Source organism: Mustelus asterias, chromosome 19 (assembly GCF_964213995.1).
Source record: "Mustelus asterias chromosome 19, sMusAst1.hap1.1, whole genome shotgun sequence".
NCBI lineage: Eukaryota > Metazoa > Chordata > Chondrichthyes > Carcharhiniformes > Triakidae > Mustelus > Mustelus asterias.
In genome coordinates this window covers 8804383-8820683 of record NC_135819.1, presented here as the reverse complement: position 1 = coordinate 8820683, position 16301 = coordinate 8804383, and the positions used below count along the sequence as shown (strand labels likewise).

The following is a 16301-nucleotide window of genomic DNA, read 5'->3' as shown; positions in this document are numbered from 1 at the left end:
AGTAAGGGAATCAAGGGTTATGGGGATAAGGTGGAAAAGTGGAGTTGTGGATTATTATATCAGATCAGTCATGATCTTTTTGAATAGTGGAGCAGACTCGATGGGCCGAATGGTCTACTTCTGCTTCTACATCTTATGGTCTTGTGATCTATTGGTCTTCCAGCCTCTGGAGCCCACCCTCTGTCCTGAACTGGATAGGGCTCCGGCCACTTAATTGACTGCCTCCTCAAAAGTCGTCTTCTGGATCCTGATGTCTACATGTAGATGTTCTCCTAACAGCATGATCAGGACCAACAAATGAAAATGCAGCCCAAAGTGTCAATGTATTCTTATAAAGACAGGATAATCAATAGATTAAAATAATCATGGTAGGGTTCTGAAGGCTGTGGAGGAACAGAGAGATCTTGGGGTCCATATCCACAGATCTCTAAAGGTTGCCACTCAAGTCGATAGAGCTGTGAAGAAGGCCTATAGTGTGTTAGCTTTTATTAACAGGGGGTTGGAGTTTAAGAGCCGTGGGGTTATGCTGCAACTGTACAGGACCTTGGTGAGACCACATTTGGAATATTGTGTGCAGTTCTGGTCACCTCACTATAAGAAGGATGTGGAAGCGCTGGAAAGAGTGCAGAGGAGATTTACCAGGATGCTGCCTGGTTTGGAGGGTAGGTCTTATGAGGAAAGGTTGAGGGAGCTAGGGCTGTTCTCTCTGGAGCGGAGGAGGCTGAGGGGAGACTTAATAGAGGTTTATAAAATGATGAAGGGGATAGATAGAGTGAACGTTCAAAGGCTATTTCCTCGGGTGGATGGAGCTATTACAAGGGGGCATAACTATAGGGTTCGTGGTGGGTGATACAGGAAGGATATCAGAGGTAGGTTCTTTACGCAGAGAGTGGTTGGGGTGTGGAATGGACTGCCTGCAGTGATAGTGGAGTCAGACACTTTAGGAACATTTAAGCGGTTATTGGATAGGCACATGGAGCACACCAGGATGATAGGGAGTGGGATAGCTTGATCTTGGTTTCAGGTAAAGCTCGGCACAACATCGTGGGCCGAAGGGCCTGTTCTGTGCTGTACTGTTCTATGTTCTATGTCTGGAAGCAGAAATCGTAATGCAAGAACAAAAACCTTGAATGCAGGTACTCTTGAAACTACAAAGTTACTCATCCTTTTCTTAATGTTTTCCTCAGTTCACAGAAGGAAATTACACTTAATGTATTTCATGAATATCAGACAGCAGGCATCAAGAGTACTTATTAAATCAAACTCATTCATTCTGCTCATTTAATGTTCTTGGAAATTTTGAGCTCAAACAAGGTGTATTGCTGCTGGAACGTGGAATGTTTTCACTCGAGCAGCTCTGTCAGCATTTAGTTCTCCTACAATTAAAGCAAAATACCACAGATGCTGGAAATCTGAAATTAAAAACAGAAAATGCTGGAGACACTCAGCAAGGGCTGGCAGCATCTATAGTGAGAAAAACAGAGTTAACATTTCAAGTCCATCACCTTTCAGCAGAATGAAAGGTCATCAACCCGAAATATAATTATATTTCTCTCACCACAGATGCTGTCTGTCCTGCTGACTTCCTCCACTATGTCAACAAAGTACCCCAACCCCAACATCCGCTGCCACAATGTGATACTTTTCCATTTCCTAGCTTGGCAAGCTAATGACTTCTCTAGTGATAATTAGATAAAGTTTGAGACTCTGTATGTAATGTCCAATAGAAATTCAATCAAAAAGGACCAAGCCCGGCTTAGACAAGGTCAATCTCTTTTTATTCTCTGTAAATCATCAAACATCATTTTTACGTCCTTTCTTAATGTACATTCAGAATTCTTCAATTTTTCCTCCCAGGTTATAGATACTTTGAATAGTGAGAAGATGTGTCTTGCTGTGATTCTCTTAAATTAAATTAAGAAGGGTCGAGGACCATGGGCTAAACATCACCAAAGTCGTACAAGCAGGAGAGGGCAAAATAGCTTAAATCATCAGGTGGTAAAACCTTGGGCTTTAAAAACTTGTAGATTACATGGAAAACAAATTGAGAGAGGTGAGGAAATACACAACGTTAATAATGCAGCAAAAAATCAGTTAGAGTTGGGGATTGTCTGATTAGTTTTAATTCAAGTACCTGTAAAATTGAATATTTAGTGTGAAAGATTAAGAGAAGAAATTCCAGATTTGTTTTACTGATAAAACAGGGGACAAAAGTGAAAAAAACAAGAAAGAACCATGTTTTTATTGCGAGGTTAAAATGCTGATCACAATTCTGCATTCATAGTTTCAAATAATTGTTTTAATGCAAAACATCACTGTGCCCAAATTAAACCATTTACATGGTATGACTACACATTTTTAGATAACGCCATTGCTTCGAGGATCAGATTTTATGGCTGCGACCAATGTGGTTTGTAATATAGTTGAGACAATAAGTTATTCTGAATGTGCCGTTAGAATCTATGTTTTTGATTACTGGAATCAATGGAAAATAATTGTCTTAACTCGACACAGCTTAACTTCATTTTAAAGATGACTTTATTGGCAAAATCAGAGTGAGAAAGGTAAAACAAAAAGTGATAATTCAAAATCAAGACACTTGGCAATTTGCCAAGTAGTTGGTTTCGAAATGCTGAATTTTTCTTGCAGCTTCTATTTTTGGGCATTTTTTTTTTTGCAAAGGCTCTTCAGGTAAAAGCAGTTGCCAAAGTATTAGGGACTATTCAAACACTTACTGTTTAATCTGCATCTTAAAATAAAAATGCATACAAACTCTTTTTAAAATTCACTTCTCGTCAGAAAAGTTCCATCTCTGGTGTGCCAACATAGAATACTTTCAGCAAGTTGCGTATAGTCGATTTATTTTCCACTTCATTACCAGCTCTCCACTTACATACATTGATACTATCATGTGACACTTTCTTTTATCTTGTCGTAATCGTTCTTGGAGTGCTCCCAACACAGAACTCAGTGCTTGCGACTGCTGAATTAAAACTGTTAATATCCTAAACTCATTTCAGCACCAATATTTCCAAACCACTTCCTGGACCTTATTACATAAAGAAGAGTTTGAGAATGGAGGAAATTGCAGCACAGAAGGTTCAGCTCCATCCCCTCCTTTATCAGTGCTGCTGTAACTTCTTCACCCCCACATCCTTTAATATCCTCCTCTTCAAATATTTATTTTATTTCCTTTGAAATCATTTTCTAACTCGATAGCTAATGTGGTGAAGTATTCCACTGCCTAATATCCTTCAATTCAAGAACCTGTACTCACCCTTCCCCCTCGTCTCAGCAGGAATCTTTGGAGCAGGATTTTCCCAGCCCTAGGGTGATGGGCTGGAGGTGCAAGACTGGGAAAATAGCAGGGAGCTGGGTCAGGACTGCTCCCCAACTCAGTCCCACCAGTGGAGAAATTTCCCAATGACAAACTTTCCCAGTGATGGGAAAAGCTGCACGCTTACAGCGAGTCCGTAGAACACTCTACTGCTAGAGAAAACTCCACCTCAGAAAGATTCCCTGCGCTGGTTCTTGATTGGTTGTTCAGACCACGTGACCCTTATTTGGTACGGTGGCTCTCAAAAGGACAATAACCCTCTTCCTTTAACTCCTTTGTACAATCCTTATCTAAAAATGTACTTAGTCCTGAAGTCTAATTGTACTCTATATACACAAGTCCAACAATTACAAATCGAATCTTTGAAGGGATTTTCTGCTTCCTGTAGAGTGATATAATTCTATTCTTTGGGATGCTTACATAGGATCGACATTAACAGGAAATGTAACAACGGGTACCTCTTCTAGCACAGGCAGTTCATCACTACTTGCTTCCACACAGACATCAACTATGCCTACAACAGGACGATCAGGTATTTTAGTGCTTGTGGGTTTCCCAATTGTAACTTGCTGTAGAATGGAATGCTGCCGTGATCTTGAAGGCTTCCAAGTGTTTAGAGGCATGGATGCGAATGTGGCCAGGCCACCTCAAAGGTTTTACAGAACACAGACAACAATAAAGAATGTTAACATAAATTTGTCTGAAATCAAAGTACTGATAGATAAAGATAAATGTAGTCCTCAGGTAAAGGTGCTAAACTGGGGGAAGGCTCATCATAACAATATGAAGCAGGAACTGAAGAATGGAGAATGGGGGCAGTTGTTTGAGGGCAAATCAACATCTGGCATGTGGGAGGCTTTCAAGTGTAAGTTGATAGGAATTCAGGACCGGCACATTCCTGTAAGGATGAAGGATAAGTATGGCAAGTTTCGGGAACCTTGGATAACGAGAGATATTGTGAGCCGAGTCAGAAAGAAAAAGGAAGCATTTGTCAAAGCGTTGGGAACACACAAAGCAAGTGTAATTCCTGGGATCCAACTTGGTCTTCAACTTCAAGATCATAGAAATCATAGAAACCCTACAGTGCAGAAAGAGGCCATCTAGCATGGGCAATCAACCTAACCCGCACATCTTTGGACTGTGGAAGAACAAAGAACAAAGAACAGTTTCCAACAGGAAACAGGCCCTTCGGCCCTCCAAGCCTGCGCCGTTCCTTGGTCCAACTAGACCAATCGTTTGTATCCCTCCATTCCCAGGCTGCTCATGTGACTATCCAGGTAAGTCTTAAACGATGTCAGTGTGCCTGCCTCCACCACCCTACTTGGCAGCGCATTCCAGGCCCCCACCACCCTCTGTGTAAAAAACGTCCCTCTGATATCTGAGTTATACTTCGCCCCTCTCACCTTGAGCCCGTGACCCCTCGTGATCGTCACCTCCGACCTGGGAAAAAACTTCCCACTGTTCACCCTATCTATACCCTTCGTAATCTTGTACACCTCTATTAGATCTCCCCTCATTCTCCGTCTCCATTCTCCGGGAGGAAACTGGAGCACCCGGAGGAAACCCACACAGACATGGGGAGAATGTGCAAACTCCACACAGACAGTGACCCAAGCCGGGAATCGAACCCAAGTCCCTGGAGCTGTGAAGCAGCAATGTTAACCACTGTGCTACCGTGCCGCCCTGATGCCAGAATGAGCGCTCAGTAATTCAGTTAGGAGCAACTCTCTGCCTGGTACAGGAATGACTACTCTTGTTCCCAGAGTATGATGCCATCCTGACAACACAATTCACTTTTGCAAGTAAAGAATGGTTTATAATTATCTTATCTCTCACTTTGGTCAGAAGCGAATTTTGATTTGTCCAGTTCCTGATCTGCTGCTTCACATAGACTGGTGATGTGTCTAAAAGATTTAATGCCATGACCATTTCTTGTGGTACAGGAGCATATATGTACTTTCTCGCAAGGGTGGGTAGCTAAGGCTGTCCGCATTCGTTATGTGGGTCCAAAGTTGGTGCTTGAAAGTATATTCACAGGCAGACAGAATTCTTGCCAAGGTTATCGGCTTGATTTCTTTAAGCCAATTACGGCCCAGATGACATGGTCCTTCACCCCTCACTATAGGTCTCACATAACAGATTACTATATAAAGTTAAAGTGCATGGGATTGGAGGTTGGTTAGCAAACAGGAAGCAAAGAGTTGGCATAAATGGTTCTTTTTCCGATTAGCAGGCAGTGACTAGTGGGGTTCCACAGGGATCTGTGCTAGAACCCCAACTGTTCACATTATATATTAATGATTTTTAAAAGCGAACTAAACATATTATCTTCAAATTTGCAGATGATACAAAGTTGGGTGAGCTGTGAGGAGGATGCAGAGAGGCTACAGCGTGATATGGGCAGCTGAATGAGTGGGCATATTCTTGGCAGATGCAATATAATGTGGATAAATGGGAGGTTTTCCACTCCGGTAGCAAAAATAGAGATGGTAGATTATTTGAATCAGTGTAAATTGAGAGATGGATACTCAGCAAGATCTTGGTGTCCTCATGCATCAGTCGCTGAAAGTAAGCACGCAGGTACAGGAGGCAGTAAAGGCGGCAAATGGTATTGCAAGAGGATGTGAGTATAGGAATAAGGATGTTTTACTGCAATTATATAGGGTGTTGGTGAGGCCACACCTGTAGTATTGTGTGCAATTTTGGCATCCTTATCTGAGGAAGAATATCCTTGCTATCGAGGGAATGCAGGCTGATTCCTGGGATGACAGATCTGTCATATGAGAAGAGACGAAGTCAGTTAGGATTGTATTCATTGGAGTTTAGAAGAATGAGAGGGGATCTCATAGAAACTTATAAAATTCTAACAGGATTGGACAGGATAGATTCAGAATGTTCCCAATGGTGGGAAGAGTCCAGAACTAGGGGGTCATAGTTTAAGGTTAAGGGCTAAACCATTTAGGACTAAGGTAAGGAGAAATTTCTTCACCCAGAGAGTGGTGAATCTGTGGAATTCACTGCCACAGAAAGGGTAGTTGAGGCCAAAACATTCAAGAAGAAATTAGATATAGCTCTTGTGGCTAAAGGGATCAAGAGATATGGCGGGAAGGCAGGATCAGGATATTGAATTTGATGATCAGCCATGATCAAAATGAATGGCGGAGCAGTCTTGAAGGGCCGAATGGCCTATCCCTGTTTCTAGTTTCTATGTTTCTATTACTGGGAGCTGGTCACAGGTACTATTGTGGTGTCTTTTACTTTGATGGCTTTTCCCGTAAATGTCTTCAACTTGGCAGAAGTGCTTTCCAAGTTCTATAGTTGGACACACTCTCTCAGGTACTGAAATATATTTTCACCTATCACAGTGGCTGATGTCCCTGTATACTTAAAGGTTCATTGAGTCCGAGTGACTTGTCCGTCTTTAGCTCCTTGAGCTTCTCCAATACTCTATCGCTTCGGATTTTTGTAAGTTCTACCATGTCATTTGAAATCAACTCATCCGATAACTAAGGGATATTTGCAATGTCTTCCATGGTGAAGGCTGATGCAAAAAATTTATTTAGCGTATCTACCATTTCTTTGTTTGCTGTCATCAATTCACCTGCCTCATTCAGTAGAGGTCTCACATTTACCTTAGCCACCCTATTTATATACCCATAGAAACTCTTACTGTTTGTTTTTATGCAGCATGCAAGTTTTCTCTCAAAATTAATTTCCTCCACTCTTATGAGCTTTTTAGTCCTTTGCTGCTGGATCCTAAAGACTTCCCAGTCTCTGGTCTCCCACTATCCCTTGCCACTTTGTATATCCAGCTTTTCAATTTAACACTGTCCTTGACCTCCTTTGTTAACCATGGATTTTACCTCTTTCTTGTGGAATCCTTCTTTTTGATTGGGATAAACTCTTGCTGAGCATTTGGGACCAACTGTTTGAATATCTGCCACTGCTCATCTACTGACCTGTATCTTAGCTCACCTCAGACAACGCCTCCCTCACACCATTATAATGACCCTTATTTAAGTTGAATACACTGGTTATGGATCTATGGCATTCACCCTCAAACTGCAACTGAAATTCTATCATATTGTGGGGGTCACTACCCCCCTCGGGGATCCTTAACCACAAGATCCCTTATTAATCCTTCTTCATAACACAAAACCAAATCTAAAATAGCCTGTTCCCGGGTAGGTTCCACAATATACCACTCTAAAAAGCAATCCCTGATGCACTCAACAAATTCTTCTTCCACACTACCCTTGCCAGTTTGGTTTGTCCAATCAATGTGCAGATTAAAATTTCCCATGATAATTGCAGTTCCCTTCGAATATGCTCTTGATATTTCCCCATTTATGCTCCGATTTCTTGACAGGTCACATTTTGGGGGTGTATAGACTACTCCCACCTTTGTCTTCCTTCCCCTGCCATTCATGATTTCAACCCAAACCGATTCTACATCACTATCCACCGGCCTTTATATCATGACTCAGGACTGCTCTGAAATCTTCTTTGATTAACAACACTACCCCACCTCCTTTCCTCTCTGGCCTGTTCTTTTGGAACACTGTAAACCCTAGAATGTTGAGCACCGAGTCCAGGCCACCCTGCAACCATGTTTCTGTAATTGCTCATACATCTAGCTACGGTTCCCGCCCTAATGAGTAAACAGAGCTATGTTGTGCGCTCGACAGCTCCTGTTACATTTTTTCAGTGCTTCCCATAGCCAACACTATCTCCATTACCCATTTGAAATTTATGTTGACTTCTGCTAGCAATTGGTGATGAATGGAGTTGTTGCTCATGCCACAAACTAACTGATCCCACAGCAGGTCAACTTGGGTCACTCCAAAATCACAATGCTCTGATAATTGCTTAAGTTTAGCAATGTAAGTTACAATTGATTTGCCTGGGGCTCTCACCTCTGAATTTTTCGAGCCTCCTCCTCCAAGCCAAGTTCCTATAGTCAAGGGAATGATGCAGCAAGGATTCACTAAGATCAAAATAAAGCTAATGGGTGATAGATAAATACCCTACAGTGCAGAAAGAGGCCCTTCGGCCCATCGAGTCTGCACCGACCACAATCCCACCCAGGCCCTATCCCCATATCCCACCCACTAATCCCTCTAACCTACGCATCTCAGGACACTAAGGGCAATTTTAGCATGGCCAATCAACCTAACCTGCACATCTTTGGACGGTGGGAGGAAACCGGAGCACCCGGAGGAAACCCACGCAGACACGAGGAGAATGTGCAAACTCCACACAGACAGTGACCCAAGCCAGGAATCGAACCCAGGTCCCTGGAGCTGTGAAGCAGCAGTGCTAACCACTGTGCTACCGTGCCACTACCGTGTGATAATTGTGACGACATTTTTTTTTAAAAATGGGGCCTAATTCAACAGGTCAAAGTAAGCCAGGCGTGTTTAATTGATATTTTCAAAATTAGCAAAGGCAATTGAAGGAGTGAATAATGAAAGATTGGTCAAACTGCTTTTGATGAGAATGAAGCACGGACTCAGGACCATCACTGCAAGAATGAAGGATAAAGTTAGAAGGACTTTTTTATTACCTCAGAGAGAACAACCTTTGTTCCACTGCCTTACTACTCCATTAATGCGCACATAATCCGATTTCCCATAGCTACACATTACCTGCAGGCACTGAGCCCACTGCAGGCTGTTTCCAGACACTAACGTATCTGCATAAAACTAGATTACAGAAAGAGATCTAATTTGAATATGCAGAACAACTGGTAAATAATACAATATCAGTGATTTGTCCAACAGCAAAACAGGTCCTAGTCAGGCCCTTTTGAACTCAGAATGCATATTTATATTATGTGCAAAAAACTCAAACCCATCAGTCTTCAGATGTCACAAGAATCAAAGGTGTACACAAAAGAGAACAGTTATTTCATGTCAGTTTCTGTTGACTGGAGCTTGAAGTTTAAAAGCACCCGCTAATCTTCAAATACTGCTCATCGACAGCATTTAACCATAAAAGAGTTACAAGCACAGAAAGAGACTATTCAGCCAATCGTGTCTTCGCTGGAACCTGAATCAACCTCAGAACGTTCCATCTAAAACAATTCAACTTCATATCCTTAAAAGAACAAGTTATATTAAAACAGAGTCATGCATGAGCAGCGGAATATTTTGAATGTTAGATTGGTGTAACATTCCTGGCATTAGAAACAGTGCATCAATCGACTTACTACAAATAAGATGATCCTTTACAGTTTTGTAAGACAATATATGAAGCAGAGTGAGATTATATATTGTAATCATCAAAATAGACTTGCATTTATGTAGCACTTCTCCCAACCACCAGATGTCTCAATGCATTTTACAGCCAATGAAGTAATTCTTGATGTGTAGTCACTGTTGTAATGTAGGAAATGCAGGAACTAATTTTCACTCAGCAAATTCCCAAAAGCAGCAATTGATAATGATCAAATAATCTGTTTGTCTTACAAAGTTGATCAATGGATAAATAGTGGCCAGGAGACTGGGCATAACTCACCCGCTCTTCTTCCAAATCATGCCACGGGATCTTTTACATCCACCAGAGCAGGCAGAGGGAAGCCTATTTTAGCATGTCTTGTGAAAGATAACACCGCCGACAGTGCAAAGCTCCTTTAGTGCTGGAGTGCTAGCCTTTATTTTTGCACTCAGGTCCTAGAGTGGGACTTGAACCTAAACCTTTTGAATGATAAGCAAGTGTGCCACCAACTGATCTACAGCTGACAAATTATGTATTGTAATCTTGGCACAGAATTGACTGCTTAAACTTTATTCTGTAATTCATGACAACAGAATTCCCATTGTTTCAGTCCCTGTGTCCAACTCAGCCCCATTCTGTTAGTCTTTGAATCCTATTGATTCTGACTGTGATAGCATCTGTATTCACAAATTCCTCATTGTATAAAGTCTCTGTATCCACCGATCCCGGTCATGTCATCACCCTCTGTATCTGCTGACCCTCACTGTATTGATCTCTGTAAGTCATTGATCTTCTACCATGTTTGATGCCCAAAAGGTTAATATGGATAGCAGAACTTGCATTTATTATAGCATCCTGACATCCAGGATGATGCAATACAATCCACAACCAATTAATTATTATTGAAGCATAGTCATTGCTCCTTATGTGTAAACTTGGCAGCTGCTTTGCACACTTTGGCTGAGATTTTCTGTTATCGTTCTTTTTGGGTGGATTTGGTGTTGGGAGTGGAAAATCTCATAAGAGGCGTTTTATGTCATCAGGAAATCTAGCTGTGATTGTCCCACCTTCCACCAGAGACCTAACGGTAATCCTGATGTTCAGCATTGCGATAAATCTGAATCTCATTATCAGGCCCCTACATCAGAATCATCATGCCTTTTGCAGGCAAACAAAGCAATATGAAAGATTACATGTCAATATTTTTCAGTTTCTCTTATTATGGACATTTAAAAAATCTAGAATTTTGTTTCAATCCATAAAGGAGAGAAATACCATCCCCAATAAGCACCTGCATAAATTAAATGAGTCTAGAACATAGAACATAGAAAGCCACAGCACAAACAGGCCCTTCGGCCCACAAGTTGCGCTGATCATATCCCTACCTCTAGGCCTATCTATAGCCCTCAATCCCATTAAATCCCATGTACTCATCCAGAAGTCTCTTAAAAGACTCCAACGAGTTTGCCTCCACCACCACCGACGTCAGCCGATTCCACTCACCCACCACCCTCTGAGTGAAAAACTTACCCCTGACATCTCCTCTGTACCTACCCCCCAGCACCTTAAACCTGTGTCCTCTCGTAGCAACCATTTCAGCCCTTGGAAATAGCCTCTGAGAGTCTACCCTATCCAGACCACTCAACATCTTGTAAACCTCTATCAGGTCACCTCTCATCCCTTCGTCTCTCCAGGGAGAAGAGACCAAGCTCCCTCAACCTATCCTCATAAGGCATGCCCCCCAATCCAGGCAACATCCTTGTAAATCTCCTCTGCACCCTTTCAATGTCTGTGACAACAACGCTAATACTTCATACCATCACCACCATGCTCCTTCTGTTTCTTTTTTTGCTGCCTGGACCCAGATTATAATTTAAGAACTATTATTTGATTTCCCATGATATTGCTCATGGCTAGTCTACTATCTGGAGCATAATTGTAACATCTGGCTGTTAACCTGATCTGTTCCATTAAGGATACTGCTGTGTTATCCTCTGTAAGGAAGTATACCAAGTAGTCTGAGGTCAAGTAGAGGTAAATGACCACTGAAAATTGCAAGGAGTTACATCAGAAGTGATGAATGAAAATTCATCCAGTTTGGCAGCTTTGTGGCTACAGAGAAGTAAACAGAAAATAACTCCCTTCTTGTACACTTTTAGTTTTAAACATTGGTCGGTTGTGTCAGCCCTTTATCGATTAATAGTTCCAGAATTTTTCTAACGCCAATAATAATAGAAACTGAAAAATATTCATGTGCAATCTTTCAAACTGTTTTCCTCCTTTTCCCTCACTTTCTCCTCAATTTTGTGTTCGACTCTCTGTTGTACAGTTTTGAAAGTAAGAGGATGGTTGAGATGCAATCAAATACTTTGTGACAAAACGGTCCTGTTTCTGTACTCATTATGGTGATGTAAGGAAACACAAGGCAGAATGTCCAGGGTGTCCGGTGGGCACTTTCCCAGTGGCCACTGTCCAGTCATGCCTGTAACCACCCGGGGAAAACAATGGCCTCCAATCCCCCCCTGGTGTGGCCACCATGCCTGGTCTCCTCTAGTGCAGACCAGTACTGATTCGCACCCTGCGTGATGTCCCGCCGGAGGGATGGGAACATTTCGGCAATTGGATAATCAAGTGCCGATCTCGCTGAAATCAAGTCGATCTCACGTTGATCCGCCCTTTCTGGGTGTGATCCGGTTTACATCAGTAGAAAAGGGGCTGGGACGATTGTAACCCGTTTGGCGCCAGGTGCAGAATTGATTTTTTGGGCCTGCATGCTATTTTCCGGGATCAGCGCAATTCGCACCAGATACGGCGAGGTTGGAAAATCATCCCCGGGGGCCTCTGCGTGTCAATTTTGAGTTGCAAGTTCAGCAGGTTTAGAATTATAATTCCAGAATTGCATTCTTATATGCATAACAGAAGCACACTGAGGCGAAAGTACAAAATACTTGTGGTCCATTGTAATTAGTTGGTGTTCTATAAAAAGTTCATTGCTTGGAGTGTACCAGATGCTTTCAAGTTTCTTATATAATTAAGATAAGGCAGACATGAAAGAAAGGAGTTGACCAAAGGGATATATTAAGTATTTTTCAATCTTGACAATGGATTTAAATTCAACTTTGTACAGAAATTGACAGCTTCCAATCAAATATCATTCACCTTGAAATAAACTTTAAAATCAATTCAATTTCTTCAAAGAAATTACAAATCTTGTGATCCAGGAGTTATTAATAAATTTTGTACAATTAACTCCAGCATAGTGGACCCTTTATACTGATATACCTTTATAATGATTGGATCTCAACAACTTCAAGAACAGATTTCAGTTGGTTTCGTGACCCCAAACACAGATTAACCACGTCAGAATGAAAGCAAGTTTTCAACCCTCAATCCTTATTCCCTTCCCTTTGCTAGAGATACAAGAAGGAATTCACTGGTACACTGGAACATTTCTGCAAACAACCTGATGGCCAACCTCAGAATTGACCTAGATAACAGGGAATGAGATAACTAAGATGGAGCTGCTGCCTTCAGGACTCATTCAAAGAAGTGTGTTTTATTTAAACGGGAGTCACTATTTAAGTTTTCCCCCGTCAGAGTAAATATGAAAGAGGGAGGCCACATACAGGCTGATCTGAACTTGACTGAATAAAAACAAAGGCCACGGTGTTAAAATTCAATCATGGCTTCCAAAGGGAAATTGGATAAGCATCTGAAGAGAGAAAAAAAACTGCAGGACTCTGGGGAAAGGGTGAGGCAGTGGGACTAGCTGTTGCAGAGAGCCAGCATAGACAAAATGGAACAAATGGCCACCTTCTGTGCTGTAACAAATCTATAATTCCGTGCAAGCCAGGCTGAAGTACCACACTGTGAAATGCCAGCTGCAATCTCATCACGTTGCTACCAGAATGCAATGTTACTACAATATCCTAATGTGATGTCGATCTTACTGTACTACAAAGTTACTAAAACACTGAATTTCTAGTCTGCTTTGATTCCCTTCCATTCAACTCAAGCCCAAGTTGGAAGTTGGTGCTCCCAGCCCTACCCAAAATTCTGTTTTCCATTAATCTTTCCTTTCATACCCTACAGTGAAGAAACAGAAATTTTGGCCTTAAACACAAATGGGAAAAGATGAATGGGTCTGTAAAGTACGTCTCAGCTAAGATCTTCTGGCAAGTACGGTAGCACTTCTGGCGGCACGGTAGCACAGTGGTTAGCACTGCTGCTTCACAGCTCCAGGGACCTGGGTTCGATTCCCGGCTCGGGTCACTGTCTGTGTGGAGTTTGCACATTCTCCTCGTGTCTGCGTGGGTTTCCTCCGGGTGCTCCGGTTTCCTCCCACAGGCCAAAGATGTGCGGGTTAGGTTGATTGGCCATGCTAAAATTGCCTCTTAGTGTCCTGGGATGCGTAGGTTAGAGGGATTAGCGGGTAAAAAATGTAGGGATGTGGGGGTAGGGCCTGGGTGGGATTGTGGTCGGTGCAGACTCGATGGGCCGAATGGCCTCTCTCTGTACTGTAGGGTTTCTATGGTTTCTAAGTCTGGAAAGCTAGAAACTCGAACGAGAGAGTAAGATTTTATGCTATTTAAAGACCTAAACCAAGAAACAACTACATTTACCACAGTGGAAAAGGGGAGGATTAAAAGAATTTGTTACTACTGAGCTGAAAGAAATGAGCTGTTGGGCACCCCTTTCTCTGCAGCTTGGGGGAGGCCAATTCCATCTGCTGCAAATTACCGGTCTGCTACAACACTGCCATCAAATAATAAATAGGGTTTTATTTGCATATGTCTGACAGAAGCAACTCTGACTAATGGTATCAAATCAATGAAGCATTTTAATATTAACATTCATGTTATTACATTTATACTGCAAAGCCAGCAGGAGAGGCGGAAGGACGACGGAGATGAAAGGAGTGTTGGAGAGAGAGAGAGACACTGCGAGATCAGTGGGAAAGGGGAGAGTGCAGCAAGGATAAGGAATGTTGGAGAGAGAGAGAGTCAATGCGAGGTCAGCGGGGGAGGGAGAGTACAGCGGGGATGAAGGGAGTGGCGGAGGATGAGAGAGAGTCACTGTGAGATCAGGGGGAAGGGAGAGCACAGCGGGATAAGGAGTAGCGGAGAGAGTGAGAGATAGTCACTGAGAGATCAGCAAGAGAGGGGAGAATAAGCAGGGGTAAGGAGTGGCAGAGGGTGAGTCAATGCGAGATCTGGGGCGGGGGGGGGGAAGAGAGTACAGGGGGGATGAAGGGGGTGGCGGAGAGAGAGTGAGATCAGCCATAATAAAAGGAATCTAAAGTAAATCGAATTGAGACATCATAGGAAACTTGGTAAGTGATTGGTTGGTATTTATCTCTTTACTATCGAAACTGAGGTATTCATTTCAAATTAGGAGCTGCAAAATTAAGAATTTAAATTGGGTTACTGCAGTAGCAAGTGAGTTAATAAGGTTTGCAAACTCAAGGCAAGTCTAGGTTGAAATTAGTTCGAACTGGCACTAGCTAGATTATTAGAGGGAATAAAAGGATTTTATTTACGTTACGTATGGGCGCCTGTAACCTATTGCTTGCAAATCCTGCACCATGTGGAGACTTCAGGATACTTTGTGTGTCTTGGGTGACCACATGTGTAGGAGGCGTGTTCAGGATTTCCAAATTTGAGAGACAGCTGGAGTTACTCTGGAGCAATTTTTTAAAAATTATTTCATGAGACGTGGGCATTACTGACTAAGCCAGCATTTTAATTGTCCATCCCTATCAGGAAGATTGAGAATCTTCTGGATTGTATATTCCAGGGTAGCAATACGAGTTCAGGATAGTGGGTAGGTGGCCATCAGGAAGAGTAGGAAGAGGCAGGAAGTAGAGAAGTCTTCAGCCTGGACACCACTCTCATGCCCAAGTCGCCAATCTATCTATATCCTGTTGTATTCTCTGACAATCCCCGGCACTATCAGCAACTCCACTAATCTTCATGTCATCCGCAAACTTACTAATCAGACTACTCATATTTTCCTCCAGATCATTTATATATATACAAACAATAGAGGTCCCAACACTGATCACTGTGGAACACTGCTAACTACAGATCTCCATTCTGAAAAACACCCTTCCACTGCTACTCTCTATCTTCTATGACAAAGCCAGTTCTGTATCCATCAAGCCAGCCCACCCTGAATCCCGTGTGATTTTAGTTTTTGTACCAGTCTGCCATGTGGGACCTTGTCAAATGACTTACTGAAGTCCATATAAACTACATCCACAGCCATTACCTCATCAATTATCTTTGTCACCTCTTCAAAAAACTCAATAAAGTTTGTGAGACATGACTTTCCCTGTACAAAAGCATGTTGCCTGTCACTGGCTTGCCCATTTTCTTTCAAATGTGCATATAACCTGTCCCTCAGTGTCTCCTCCAAAAGCTTCCCCACCACAGGCGTCAGGCTCACTGGCCTATAATTTCCTGGATTATCCCTGCTTCCTTTCTTGAACAATGGAACAACATTGGCTATTCTCCAGTCCTCTGGAACCTCGCTCTGGTCAAAGAGGATGCAAAGATATCTGTTAAGGCCCCAGCTATTTCTTCCCTTGCCTCCCACAGTAACCTGGGATATGCCCATCCGGCCCCGAGGACTTGTCTATCTTAATGCAATTTAGGTTACTCAACACTTCCTCCTTCGATATATTGACATTCTCAAGAGCATTCACACCCTATCCTGACCTCAACATCCGTCATATCCTTCTCCT

At 42.4% G+C, this 16301-nt stretch overlaps 1 protein-coding gene across 1 annotated transcript in view; it reads right to left on the bottom strand.

Annotated features, from left to right (window-relative positions):
- The window catches only part of cacna1ab (calcium channel, voltage-dependent, P/Q type, alpha 1A subunit, b), a 572403-nt gene that overhangs the window by 400954 nt on the left and 155148 nt on the right, over positions 1–16301 (bottom strand). The window lies entirely within an intron of this gene.